Genomic DNA, 12,956 nt, shown 5'->3' with positions numbered 1-12,956 from the left:
AAACTGTATTATGTTGTTAAATATAATTAGAGTTTCTGTGTCATTGATAAATTGCTTCTATTTGAACTCTTATTTTTATATGATTCTCGTTCTATATTGATGTTAAGCTTTTTGTTTAGCTACCGTGGAGCGCAGCCATTTGCGGGTATTGATTTACAGCGCGGTTTGTTGGTGAAATGCTGAATAATAAGCGACTAACATTGAAAATTACTTTTAAATATTAATGGATATAGTAAAGGTATCATCTGTTAATACTAAAGCAATGCCTGAACCAGATTCGATAAGTGATTGTTTTATGTTAGCCGTCATCTTAGTGAAATATTGCAGCGGCAGTTTTAAATTGAAATTTTAAACAGACATAAATCTTGATGGTCAGTTATTGCGATGATAATTGTGAATTGGTGACTCAGAACCCACTCGGAGGTAATAAATTCCACTTAGACTGTGAATAATCTTTAAATATAGTGCAAACTCAAGAGGAATATAATAATCCCAATTCCAAAGAAAGCAGGTGTTGACAAATGTGAAAATTACCGAACTATCAGTTTAATAAGCCACAGCTGCAAAATACTAACACGAATTCTTTACAGACGAATGGAAAAACTGGTAGAAGCCGACCTAGGGGAAGATGAGTTTGGATTCCGTAGAAATGTTGGAACACGTAGGCAGTACTGACCCTACGACTTATCTTAGAAAGATTATGGAAAGACAAACCTACGATTCTATCATTTGTAGACTTAGAGAAAGCGTTGGACAATGTTGACTGCAATACTCTCAAATTTTGAAGGTGGCAAGGGTAAAATACAGGGAACGAAAGGGTATTTACAATTTGTACAGAAACCAGATGGCAGTTATAAGAGTTGAGGGGCATGAAAGGGAAGCAGTGGTTGGGAAGGTAGTGAGACAGGGTTGTAGCCTAACCCCGATGTTATTCAACCTGTATGTTGAGCAAGTAGTAAACGAAACAAAAGAAAAATTCGGAGTAGGAATTAAAATTCATGGAGAAGAAATAAAAACTTTGAGGTTCGCCGATGGTATTGTAATTCTGTCAGAGACAGCAAAGGACCTGGAAGAGCAGATGAACGCAATGGACAGTGTCTTGAAAGGAGGATATAAGATGAAGAGCAGCAAAAGCAAAACGAGGATAATGGAATGTAGTCGAATTAAATCGGGTGATGCTGAGGGAATAGGTTAGGAAATGAGACGCTTAAAGTAGTAAATGAGTTTAGCTATTTGGGGAGCGAAATAACTGATGATGGTCGAAGTAGAGAGGATAAAAAATGTATACTGGCAATGGAAAGGAAAGCGTTTCTGAAGAAGATAAATTTGTTAACATCGAGTATAGATTTAAGTGTCAGGAAGTCGTTTCTGAAAGTATTTGTATGGAGTGTAGCCATGTATGGAAGTGAAACATGGACGATAAATAGTTTGGACAAGAAGAGAATAGAAGCTTTTGAAATGTGGTGTTACAGAAGAACGCTGAAGATTAGATGAGTAGATCACATAACTAATGAGGAGGTATTGAATAGAACTGGAGAGAAGAGAAATTTGTGGCACAACTTGACTAGAAGAAGTGATAGGTTGATAGGGCATATTCTAAGGCATCACGGGAGCACCAGTTTAGTATTGGAGGGCAGCGTGGAGGGTAAAAATCGTAGAGATGAATACACTAAACAGATTCAGAAGGATGTAGGTTGCAGTAGGTACTGGTAGATGAAGAAGCTTGCACAGGATAGAGTAGCATGGAGACCTGCATCAAACCAGTCTCTGGACTGAAGACCACAACCACAACAATTGTGCAAACAGCATCTTACGTGATAAACTTGGTTCTCTGCTAATGTATGAAGCCTAATTATTTGGAAAGAAGTTTTATGAAATATTTTTGACAGGGAAGATACATTAGTATTGTTTGCGTGTGGTATTGTGTGTAAAAACTGTTCACTTTGCTTAAGGAAAGGAGTTGCCACTTTGAATAACAGAAGCGGTAAAGTGTATAAGATCACTCTTGTGCAAGAACTTAGTGCCATTTACACTGTTTGACAGACAACATTGTTACACGTTTCCAGGTGGAGATTTCTGTAACAGAATAACTATCTTTAGCCGGGAGAGACAGCGATTAAATGAAACCTCATGTTACGCTAATAGTAAGTAATTGGTTTTGTTGTATTCCTGCCTACGATCTGTAAAATTCCGCAATCTACTGCACACCATAGTTCGCAGGAGAGCTGCTGTGAAGTTTGGAAGGTAGGAGGCGAGATACTGGCAGAATTGAAGTTGAGAGGATGGGGCGCGAGTCGTGCTTGGGTAGCTCAGTTGGTGCTGGCACGGTAGCTCAGCGTGCTAGGTCAGAGGAAACAACGATGAATTTCAACAAGTGTCATGGGACATCCGCCCCGAACATATCGAAAGAAGAATTACAAACAAAATGAGATCAGCAAAAATAAAAAACAAGTTGGTAAAGCACTTCCTGCGAAAGGCCAAAGTCTCGAGTTCGAGTCTCGCTCCGGCAAACAGTTTTAATCTGCCAGGAAGTTTCATATCAGCCACACTCCGCTACAGAGTGAAAATTTTACTCTCGTCAAAGGTAGTTTGCAGCTTTTGATCCAAAGCAAAGTTTACTGGCCATAAAGGAAGCTGAACTTGGCCTAAGCATTGGCGTATTGGGCGGTGGGATCAAAATGGATTTTGATTTGTACCTGGTTAAAAGCGGCTCTCAGTGCTGCAGATTCTGTGTCACCTTATTCAGACTGATGCCTGATCAAGGAAATCAAGGATTTTGTTGTCAGGAAACATGTGAAAGTTACTGCCATTCAAATGCACATGAAACTGTTGAATCCATAAATGATCGATAAAGCGTCCTTTTCAGTCTGGGAATAACTGACCTGCGAAGAGTTTAACGTTTTGGAAGTGAAGGCAATTCTGTTCCATGCGTTTCGCACCTTGGATGGAAAAACCGCTGCAATGGCATACTGGAAAGCGTTAATTACATGTCCACGGCAGAAGATGCGTATAAGGCATCAATTACAGAGCTGCTTGAACCAGTGAAAAGTCTTTTGACATGCCTCCGAATACACAAGTCTGATGCCATTTTTGCTTTGCGATTGTGAGGATGTGTGATCTGCTCCACTGGGAGAATAAACGTGGCGAAATACATTATTTTCTGCAGAAACATACAACTGGCTGGGCTGGGTGTCTCAGGCATGCATATGATCACATCGACGAGGTCGCACATGGGCATGATATTTTTATGACTGAGGACGTGCCGCACGTAGCTGGCGCTGGGGGTAAAGAAATTCCACTTTTCCAGTTGGCAACGTACACCATTTTCCTAGAGCTGCTTGTAAAGAGATTAAAGATTCTTGTAATGTTCCTCGGTCGTCGCCTCACAATGATAATATCGCCAAATAGCTGATACATTTTGAAATACTTTTGAAAAGCAGCAGGCGCACTCACAATCCGCAAACGTCAAGGGTTTATACTGGCACGGCGGACGGCTAACTTAAAACTAGCAGCTACCTTGAAGCTTCGTCGGCTGTTGGTGTTACGCATTCTTTAAATCAGTTCTCAAAAAATAGCGGCCCTTAGATAGTTTAGACAACTTCTCTGGGCGTGGCAGTTGATATATATCAGTTTCAGACTGTGGGCTAACTGTGAACTTGAGATCACCATAGATACGTAACGGCTATTTCGGTCTTTTAATGACCACCATAGACATTACAGATTTACTGGCGGAAATCGGGGATGCAATGCTTTAGACCTGAAGCAGTCAAATTTCCGCCTGAACAGCCTCATTAACCACAAATGGAAGCGGGCGAGCTTAAAACCAAATTGGTCATTTCCGATGGCTGCAGAGAAATCTGAACCGTAACCTTACGCGCACATTCCAGCGTTGGTTCAGGATCTCATTATAGGACGTTCACAGGGCTTCAAGATCGAAAAATGGCACTGTGGCTGAAAATTAATTTGGTTCTCCGTTGTTGAAAAAAAAACTGGTAAAGACATCTAAAGCGAAAATATTCAGAGCCGTAGGGTACCACACAACAGAGGACATTAACACCCTTTCAATATTTTTGTACATAGCTGCTAGCAACAGCTCTCTTAGGAGAGGAATGGACATACCACAGTAAGGCGGGACAAGGTGCCGGGCCCGTCGCAACGGAGGCAAACCGAGCCGGTGTTGTCATCCTTGATTAGAGACAAGGCCACGCCTCTGTTTATATGGAATTCCTTGGACTGGCCGAACGGCGCCAAAGCGTACGTGGGCTTCCGTTGTGGTACGGAGACGACCGGTTCCGCATCTCTGCCTGTATGTACCGCAGCGCAGCGCTGTCCTCGTGCCACTGGTGGGCTGCTGGTTCAGAGACAAAAGCCACGCGGATGCGTTTGCCGTAGGCCCAACAGTTTGCTGCACGACGCGGGCACTGGCTTGTGTTACACTTGCTGTCGTATTACGGAGGTCTATAACGTGCTTGATGTACGTCGCAACGTTGAGCAGGGAGGACGTTTCTGACTCTCTTAAACATTACAAAAAAGGTCCTGAAGTTGAGGAGGAAGCAAAATCTTCGATATTTCTAAGTGTGTTAGAGATACAGGCGATCCAGATGCACGTGAACTTGGGTGAGACTTGCTGGCAGAAGTGGTGAGTCAGATTCATCAGCTGACGGGAGCTTGTGTTGGTGATTAAACACCTGGGAAACCTGAATTTTGTTTCTATAAACCTAGTGAGCTACCAAAAGCAATCTAAAAATGATTATTTAAGTGGAAGCGCTGAGACATAACGGCCTAAAGCATTCTGTCATCGATTTTGAGTTTTTAGCATGTGTGGATGCTCCTAACATCAGTTGATCTTATACTGAACTAGCTTTTTCTATATCATTGGCTCCACACTCTATGTATGAACTTTCACGAAAACATGCCTCACCGATTCCTCTGATATCGTATCCATATGGGCCCAAAGTAAAGAATAACTGTGTTGCTCTGCACTGCTATGTTGTTATCTAGTGTCCACAACATAACTGAGTGTCTACATCTTGTAAATAGTGGTAACACTTCATAATTGGAAGTGTATCGGCAGTTTTATCTGAACCTCGAGCCACAGAATGTGTTTAATGAAAAGAACGATGAAGTGTTGTGTGTGTGTGTGTGTGTGTGTGTGTGTGTGTGTGTGTGTGTGTGTGTGTGTGTGCGGTGCATGTAGTAGCTTTTGGTTGTGTTCTGATTTAATTCCACGTTAGTTACGAACCTTGCAACCCTAGAAAGATACTTGTTCTTTATGTTCTGAATTAATTCCACATTAATTACGAACTTTACAACTGTAAAATAATACTATTGTCACTAGCCTGTACACTAAAGGGTTTGTGATTTAACATTACTAATAAACGTAATTTTTTATATTAATTAATATTTCATAAAATAAAATGGGAAAATTATTTTTTCATGTGAACTATAATATATATGTTGAGACTTGGCTAAAGAAACAATTCAGACTTATGCGATTGTTGGTTTGTCTCTTCGGTTCTCAGTGCCTCAATTTGAAGCACTTCACCAATACTAGTATAAAGAGCTGTAACCCCTCTGTCAGGGGAAAGGTTCACAATCACATATCGAATCAGTGATACAGTATAGGGGACTTGACAGTTCTGACATGCTGGAAGCTGCCATAGTAAAAATGAATTGTTTGTTGTTGTTCATTAAAAGTTTTGCTTACTTAAATTTTCAATATGGGAATTAGTACACTCTGAACATAACAATTCGAATGCGAGATATTGTTGCTAAATCTTACTGCAAGAAATTAGCTTGAAAATGCCTGTCTGGTTCCCCGGCTATTTAAACATTCGTAATGGCGAAAATACTGTCTGAATTCAACGCTGTCAATCATTAACATTTTAAACTTATAAACTGAACCTGGAAAAACTCAATGTTCCCTTTTTGATTATTTAATTTTGGCTCAAAACGATAATAACTGAATTTAGTTTGGTTAAATTAGGTGATGCTGAGGGAATTAGTTTAGTTAATGACACACTTAATGCAGTGAATGTGATTTGCTATTTGGGAAGCAAAATAATTGAAGACAGTCGAAGTATGGAGGATATAAAATGTAAACTGGCTATGGCAAGGAAATCGTTTCTGAAGAAGAGAAATTTGTTAATATCGAGAATAGATTTAAGTTCAGGAAGTATTTTCTGAAAGCATTCGTATGGAGTGTAGCCATGTATGGAAGTGAAACATGGAGGATAACTAGTTTGGACAAGAAGAGAAAAGAAGCTTTCGAAATGTGCTGCTACAGAAGAATGCTGAAGATTAAATGGGTATATCACGTAACTAATGAGGAGGTACTGAATAGATTTGGGGAGGACAGGAATTTGTTGCACAACTTGACTAGAAGAAGGGATCGGTTTGTAGGACACATTCTGGAGCATCAAGGGATCACCAATTTAGTACTGGAGGGAAGTGTGGAGGGTAAAAATCGTAGAGGGAGGCCAAGAGATGAATACAAGCAGATTCAAAAGGATATATGTTGCAGTAGTTATTTGGAGATGAAGAGGCTTCCACAAGATAGAGTAGCATGGAGAGCTGCATCAAACCAGTATCTGGACTGAAGACCACAAAAACAACAATAATTTTGGCTTACCTATTCCAAAATGGAAACACCTTGACACTGGTCTTGTCTTGAAAGCGCGTCACACTTGCTGAGCTACAACAAACTACTGAGTTGCGCCTCATGCAATGAACTCTATTTAAAAAAAAAAGAAGACAAAGCATACTACAATTATGAATAAGTACAAATGATAACTCAATTTTTCTCATGGATTTTGGATGCCGATAATAACTAGGGATAAATTTTAAACTCAGATATAATTAGTTTTCTAATTACAAAAGTTCTATATTGAAAAATTATCTCTCATTAATACACCAAGAAAATAAAATGCATATCGTAAAAAGATATTAAATATTCAAAAGTTGCTCCTAATCCCAAATTCAAATTCAACATTATAAATGGCTGTGTATCTTTCCCCATACTCAAGCCTCTGGATGTCTGAACCAAGAATCAGTAACTACAAGCTGCCGCAATGAAGTACGAAGTCTGAAATCAATTTCCTTACATTAAAACTTCTTTTATTACACATCAAAATAATAATAATAAAATGTTGTTATCAAAATGCTTCGAGCTCTTTCCTCATTTCAAATAATTAAATCAGTAAATCAACATGTTCCACTTCCTCAGAATATAATTCCGAATATATCACTCGGCCTATGCCACACTGCTACTCACGACACACTGCTGCCGACTACCGTACTGTGTCTCCTGTCTCACGATTAACAGTGCGCACCATTTCCCACGCATCCTGCGAAGCATGAAACCCAGAGGCGACGCAGCATCTCTTCTGTCACTGTGACCTTACAATTTCAAACAGTACAAAAGCCCTTACGTGTTCTTGACATCCAAATACTTGAGAAATGCCCATGAAATTGCCTAAAGCCCCCCCATCAGACCTTGCTAGTGAGCAGTCCAAGTTGTCTGTCACTGTCAATGCTGTCAATGCTGAACTGGAGCCTAGCAGCTACAAGGACTGACTTCTCGGTTAACAGTAATTTATTTAGTTAACAGAGCACAGAGATCACTGAGTAGTAATTCACTAGGATCCGAGAGAGGTTTCTATTTTTGCACCATTTCTTATAAATGAGTACTAGAAGGTAACAACAGAACACTTTGCCGCTTATCAGAAATGTTATAAACAAAACAGTGGAGCTGAGAACGTAGGAGGTAGGATAACCCAACTATTCGACGTCTCGTCGAATGCAGCGAACAGCGGTTGGGGCTCAGCCACGTCCACGAACTGCCGTGCTTGCTGCTGCTGGTGCTGATTCAAGAGCTGGAGAATAGCGCCCTGATGCTCTTTGTGCCTTCGGAGCCACAAACTGTTGCTGTTGTAGCCGCAGTTGCGGTGACAGGTGTTGCTGCTAAAGTTCTATAAACTTACGGCCCATAATACAAGAACTGGCGAACACGACATCTTAAGCACTACAGGGTAAGAACATAAACGCGTTACAAGGGAACAAAGCAATATATTAAACACCACGAACGGAAACCAGAAAGTTAATGTCCAAACTAGGATCAATATCCGAACAGCAGTTAGGCGAGATTTAACAGAGCTCATGCGGCGTGCTAGACAAAAGTTGTCGCTCGCTTAGCACCGTGCCCATATGATCACCTCTGGTGGAATAGGACAGATGCCAACAGTAGTATTTCAGATCGTCTATCGATATCCTCCGCTAGCGGGAACATTAATTGCTCTTCTTCCGCTTACCATGGATTAGACAGTGTTGCCTGTTTCGGTTTCAAAACATACACTGAGGTGAAAAAAGTGACGGGATAACGATATGCACTTCTACAGATGGCAGCAGTGTCGCATACAAAAGATATAAAAGGTATGTGCATTGGCGGAGCTGTCATTTGCACTCGGGTGAGACGTGTGAAACGTCATTATGGCCGCAGCATGGGGATTAACAGACTCTGAATGCGGAGTTGTAGTTGGAGCTAGACTAATGGGACACCCCATTTCTAAACTAGTTAGGCAATTCGGTATGCCGAGATCTAGTGTCAAAAGTACGCCGAGATCTGCAGTGTCAGAGTATGCCGAGAATACAAAATTTCAGGCATTGTCTCTCACCGTGGACAACGCAGTGGCCGACGGACTTCACTTAACAACCGAGAGCAGCGGCGTATGCATAGAGGTGTCAGTGTCAACAGAGAAGCAACACTGCGAGAAATAACCGTACAAATAAATGTGAGACACACGACGAATGTATCCGTTAGGACAGTCCAGTGAAATTTGGCGTTAATAGGATATGTTAGCAAACGATCGACGCGAGTGCCTTTGCTAACAGCACTTCTCCGACGCCCGCGACCATATGGGTTGGACCCTAGGCGACTGGAAAACCGTGGCCTGGTCAGATGACTCCCGATTACAGGTGATAAAAAGAGCTTATGGTGAAGTTACAGCGTAATGCAGACCCCATGAAGCCATAGACCCAAGTTGTCAACAAGGCACTGTGTAGGCTTGTGGTGGCTCCTTAATAGTGTGGGGTGTATGTGCACTGAATGGAGTTGGTCCTCTGGTCCAACTGAACCGATCATTCACCGGGAATGGTTACGTTTGGCTACTTGGAGACCACTCGCAGTCCTTCATGGACTTCATGTTCCCAAACAACGATCTCATGTCACTGAACCAAAACTGTTTACAATTTGTCTGAAGAACATTTTGGACAATCCGAGCGAATGGTTTGGCCACTCAGATCGCTCGACACGTATCCAATCGAATAATCATGGGATTTAGTCTAGAGGTCAGTTCGTGCAAAAATTGAAGAGCCGGTAACACCTTTGCAATTATGGACATCTATAGATGCAGCATGGCTCAATATTTCTGCATGAGTCATCCAACAACTTGTTCACTGCACGCTGCGTCGAGTTGCAGCACTACACCGAGCAACAGGTCCGTTACGATGTTCCTAACTTTTGTCACTTCATTGTGTTTGACTATCATTTCCTTCATCACCCCGGACAACTTCTTCCCTCAGGCGTATAATGCAACACTCTTCTTAGGATCCTCTCTTCTGGAATCTGTCGACATGATTTCTCCCATCGTTTATATTGGGGTGTCACCGCCTGACACCACACTTGCTAGGTGGTAGCATTTAAATCGGCCGCGGTCCGTTAGTATACGTCGTACCCGCGTGTCGCCACTATCAGTGATTGCAGACCGAGCGCCGCCACACGGCAGGTCTAGTCTAGAAAGACTCCCTAGCACTCGCCCCAGTTGTACAGCCGACTTTGCTAGCCATGGTTCACTGATTACATACGCTCTCATTTGCTGAGACGATAGTTTAGCATAGCCTTCAGCTACGTCATTTGCTACGACTTAGCGAGGCGCCATATTCAGTTACTATTCTGAACAGATAATATTGTGAATCATGTACACTCAAAAGCGACGTTCATCATAAATGGATTAAAGTTAAGTATCAACTAGCTACGTCCGCTTTCTGAATTCTAATTCCTTGTTATGTTCCAGACGTCACGTCAGTATAGTCCTTCCCTCCTCACGCCAGCCTGCGTGAGCTAAAATGCGTGCATTTCGGCCTCCTCCAGTAAGACGGTGTTGGCTCTTCAGCCAACTACAACATATATAGTTTACAATTTTTCCTTTCTAAGACCTTATTCCTAAGTCTTCTCTTATATTTTCGTTTAAAATTATTTCTGAAAAGGTACACCCTTTTACTGCTCTTTAGGACCTCATTTCGGCAGACTGTATCTTGTTTTTATCAGGTTTTGTCCACATCCATGTTTCTGGTCCAATAAAAAGAAGCAAACACAGCTGCTTCCTCGTAGAACTTCATTTGTGTTTATTTTATGGTTGTAGTTTCGAGGCTTCTATTTGTTGGACCACAAGTTTGCTGGAACATGGGTAATTTGTTTTTAAAATAGTTTCTATATTTATAACTGAAATTTATTGTAAAATAACTAAATCAGTGACTTTTTAAAATACACTATCACTGATAACTGTTTTTGTTTTAACAATACATTTTCTTATGAAGGTCATTGTTTTCTTCTTATTCATGGAAATTTTGAAATTATAATTCTCACATAACTTCTACAACATATGTACTGCTCTATGGAACTCGTCTTCGGTTTTACTTATAACAATCTGATCATCAGCAGATATTATCCTCTTAATTGTAAAATTTGTTGCAATACAGTAGCCTCCATTAATTCTATATATCCATTCTCTAATAACATCATCTGTATACATTGTAAACAAAGTAGGAAACAAGCTGTAACCCTGCTTTAAACCTTGAATTATATGTACCTTTTTACTACACCGAACATCTCCGACATGTACGCCGACTGCTGTATCTTGGAGTCGCGCACAAATTCCGAAGTTTCAAAATTTAATTTTCAGAGAACTCGCCATCTGCTAACATTTTTCGAAAAGCAGTCTAGGAAATGGGTCTATATCTCGAATCACTCCTTAGGAAGAAGCATTTTCTAAATAAAGAGGTATACCATACTCATCAAATACCGACGAATAAAATACGTTTCACCACTCAGCATGTGTGATACAAAATCAACTAGGTTGTTAATGGGTACATTTGTGTCCTAAAGAACGTCAGAGAAAAGCTATCCAAATCATATATAAAACAGAAAGATTGTTATCTACAACAAACTGAACAAAAACGATACAGCCTTTGCTTCACCTGCATTTGCTTTTAATGTAAACATAGCCCCATATCCGATAAAAACTGAAGAAAAAGGGGATATTTGGGAACACACGTGAGAGTTCAGTTGTCACTGAGAGTTCGACACTGTGAGTGCGATACCCTCGGAAATGACAAATACTACTGTTTAGAGAGCGAGATATTTTTGCACACACATTAGTTGGTTAGTTACTGTCTGATTGCAGCTGCGAACAAATTTCGAGAAATATCTGTCAGCACTTCGTGGAAGCGTTTATGTCGTTAGCTGACAAACTTGGTATTGCCTGGTATTCATTTTGCCAATGTTTTTATTAGAAAAGGAAACTTAAAATTGTCTGTGTTTCTAGTGTGATGTCCAAAAAATTATGTAAATGTATTCGTGAAAACGCCTTTGAAAATAGGAAACTGTCCTACAAAGAAACTAACATAATGTCCAAATGTATAAGTACACCATCCAAATTAAGAAATATAGTACTTCTGTACGGTGGGCGCAGCTGCTTCACGTGTTTGCAACGCGATTTTGTAGGTGTGTCTATAGATGGTATTTGTTTCCGCTTAGAGCCGCTTGAGCACCGCACTTAAAATTTGTGAAAAGCTCTGTCAGGCGCCAGGGATTTTCTTAACTAGACTGTAGAAATCTCTTAGAAGTAAAGAAAAATTTATTAAAACTTCATACATGATGCGGCAGTTTTTTACACACCTCCGTGTTCACGACCTAATATCTCCTGAACTATCTGTCGCATAATGATATATTTCAGGATATACGTTTATCAAAATGTGTTGCGAATAGAGTTCGTAGCATAGAAGTAATAAGTTTTAACGTCATGCACAATGGGACAGTTTTCATGCAGCTCACTGTTTATGACGTCATATCTCCTGAACGATGGGAGGTACCTTAGGTAATTTTGTACGTTTGTTTAGTAGCATATCGGATACTATTTTCTAAGTTTATTGCGAACAGAGTTAATAGCATAGAAGTAATAAATTTTAACGTCAAGCGTGATGCGGCAGTTTTTCACGCATTTCATTGCCTATGACGTCATGTCTCCTGACCTGCGTTAGGTATATGGTTCTTACACCCACACCGATTGTTGCTCGACAGTGATGGGCATGTGTACAGAGTTCGGTTGAAATTGGCACAGTGGCTTAGCAGCAGCTGTGGAACACACGCGCGCGCGCACACACACACACACACACACACACACACACACACACACACACACACACACACAGGGTGTGAGTGGTCAGACGCCTTATTTTCTTTTCTCTGTGAGGTACTGGATTGATTAAACAAAAGGTTTCGAACGCTAGGCATATTTTTTGATGTAACTAAGGCGTTTGATTGTGTTCATCACAAAATATGTAATGCTCCAGAACTTGGACCATTATGAAATACGGGGAGTAGCTCACAATTGCTTCACCTCTTACTTTAACAGACACAAAAAGGTCATTACTCACAATGTTGAGAATGGCTGGGATGTGGGGTCTGAGTGGAGCGCAGTCAAATGGGGGATGCCCCAGGGATCAGTGTTGGGGCCATTCCTGTTCCTTATTTATATAAATGATATGCTCTCTAGCATTAGAGGTAATTCCAAAATGTTTGCTGATGACACTACCTTGGTAGGAAAGGATGTTGTGTGCAACACTGGTTCTGTTTCAAATAGTGCAGTTCATGACATAAGTTCATGGCTTGTAGAAAATAA

This window comes from Schistocerca americana, chromosome 5, assembly GCF_021461395.2.
Source record: "Schistocerca americana isolate TAMUIC-IGC-003095 chromosome 5, iqSchAmer2.1, whole genome shotgun sequence".
NCBI lineage: Eukaryota > Metazoa > Arthropoda > Insecta > Orthoptera > Acrididae > Schistocerca > Schistocerca americana.
This window is presented reverse-complemented; position numbering follows the sequence as displayed.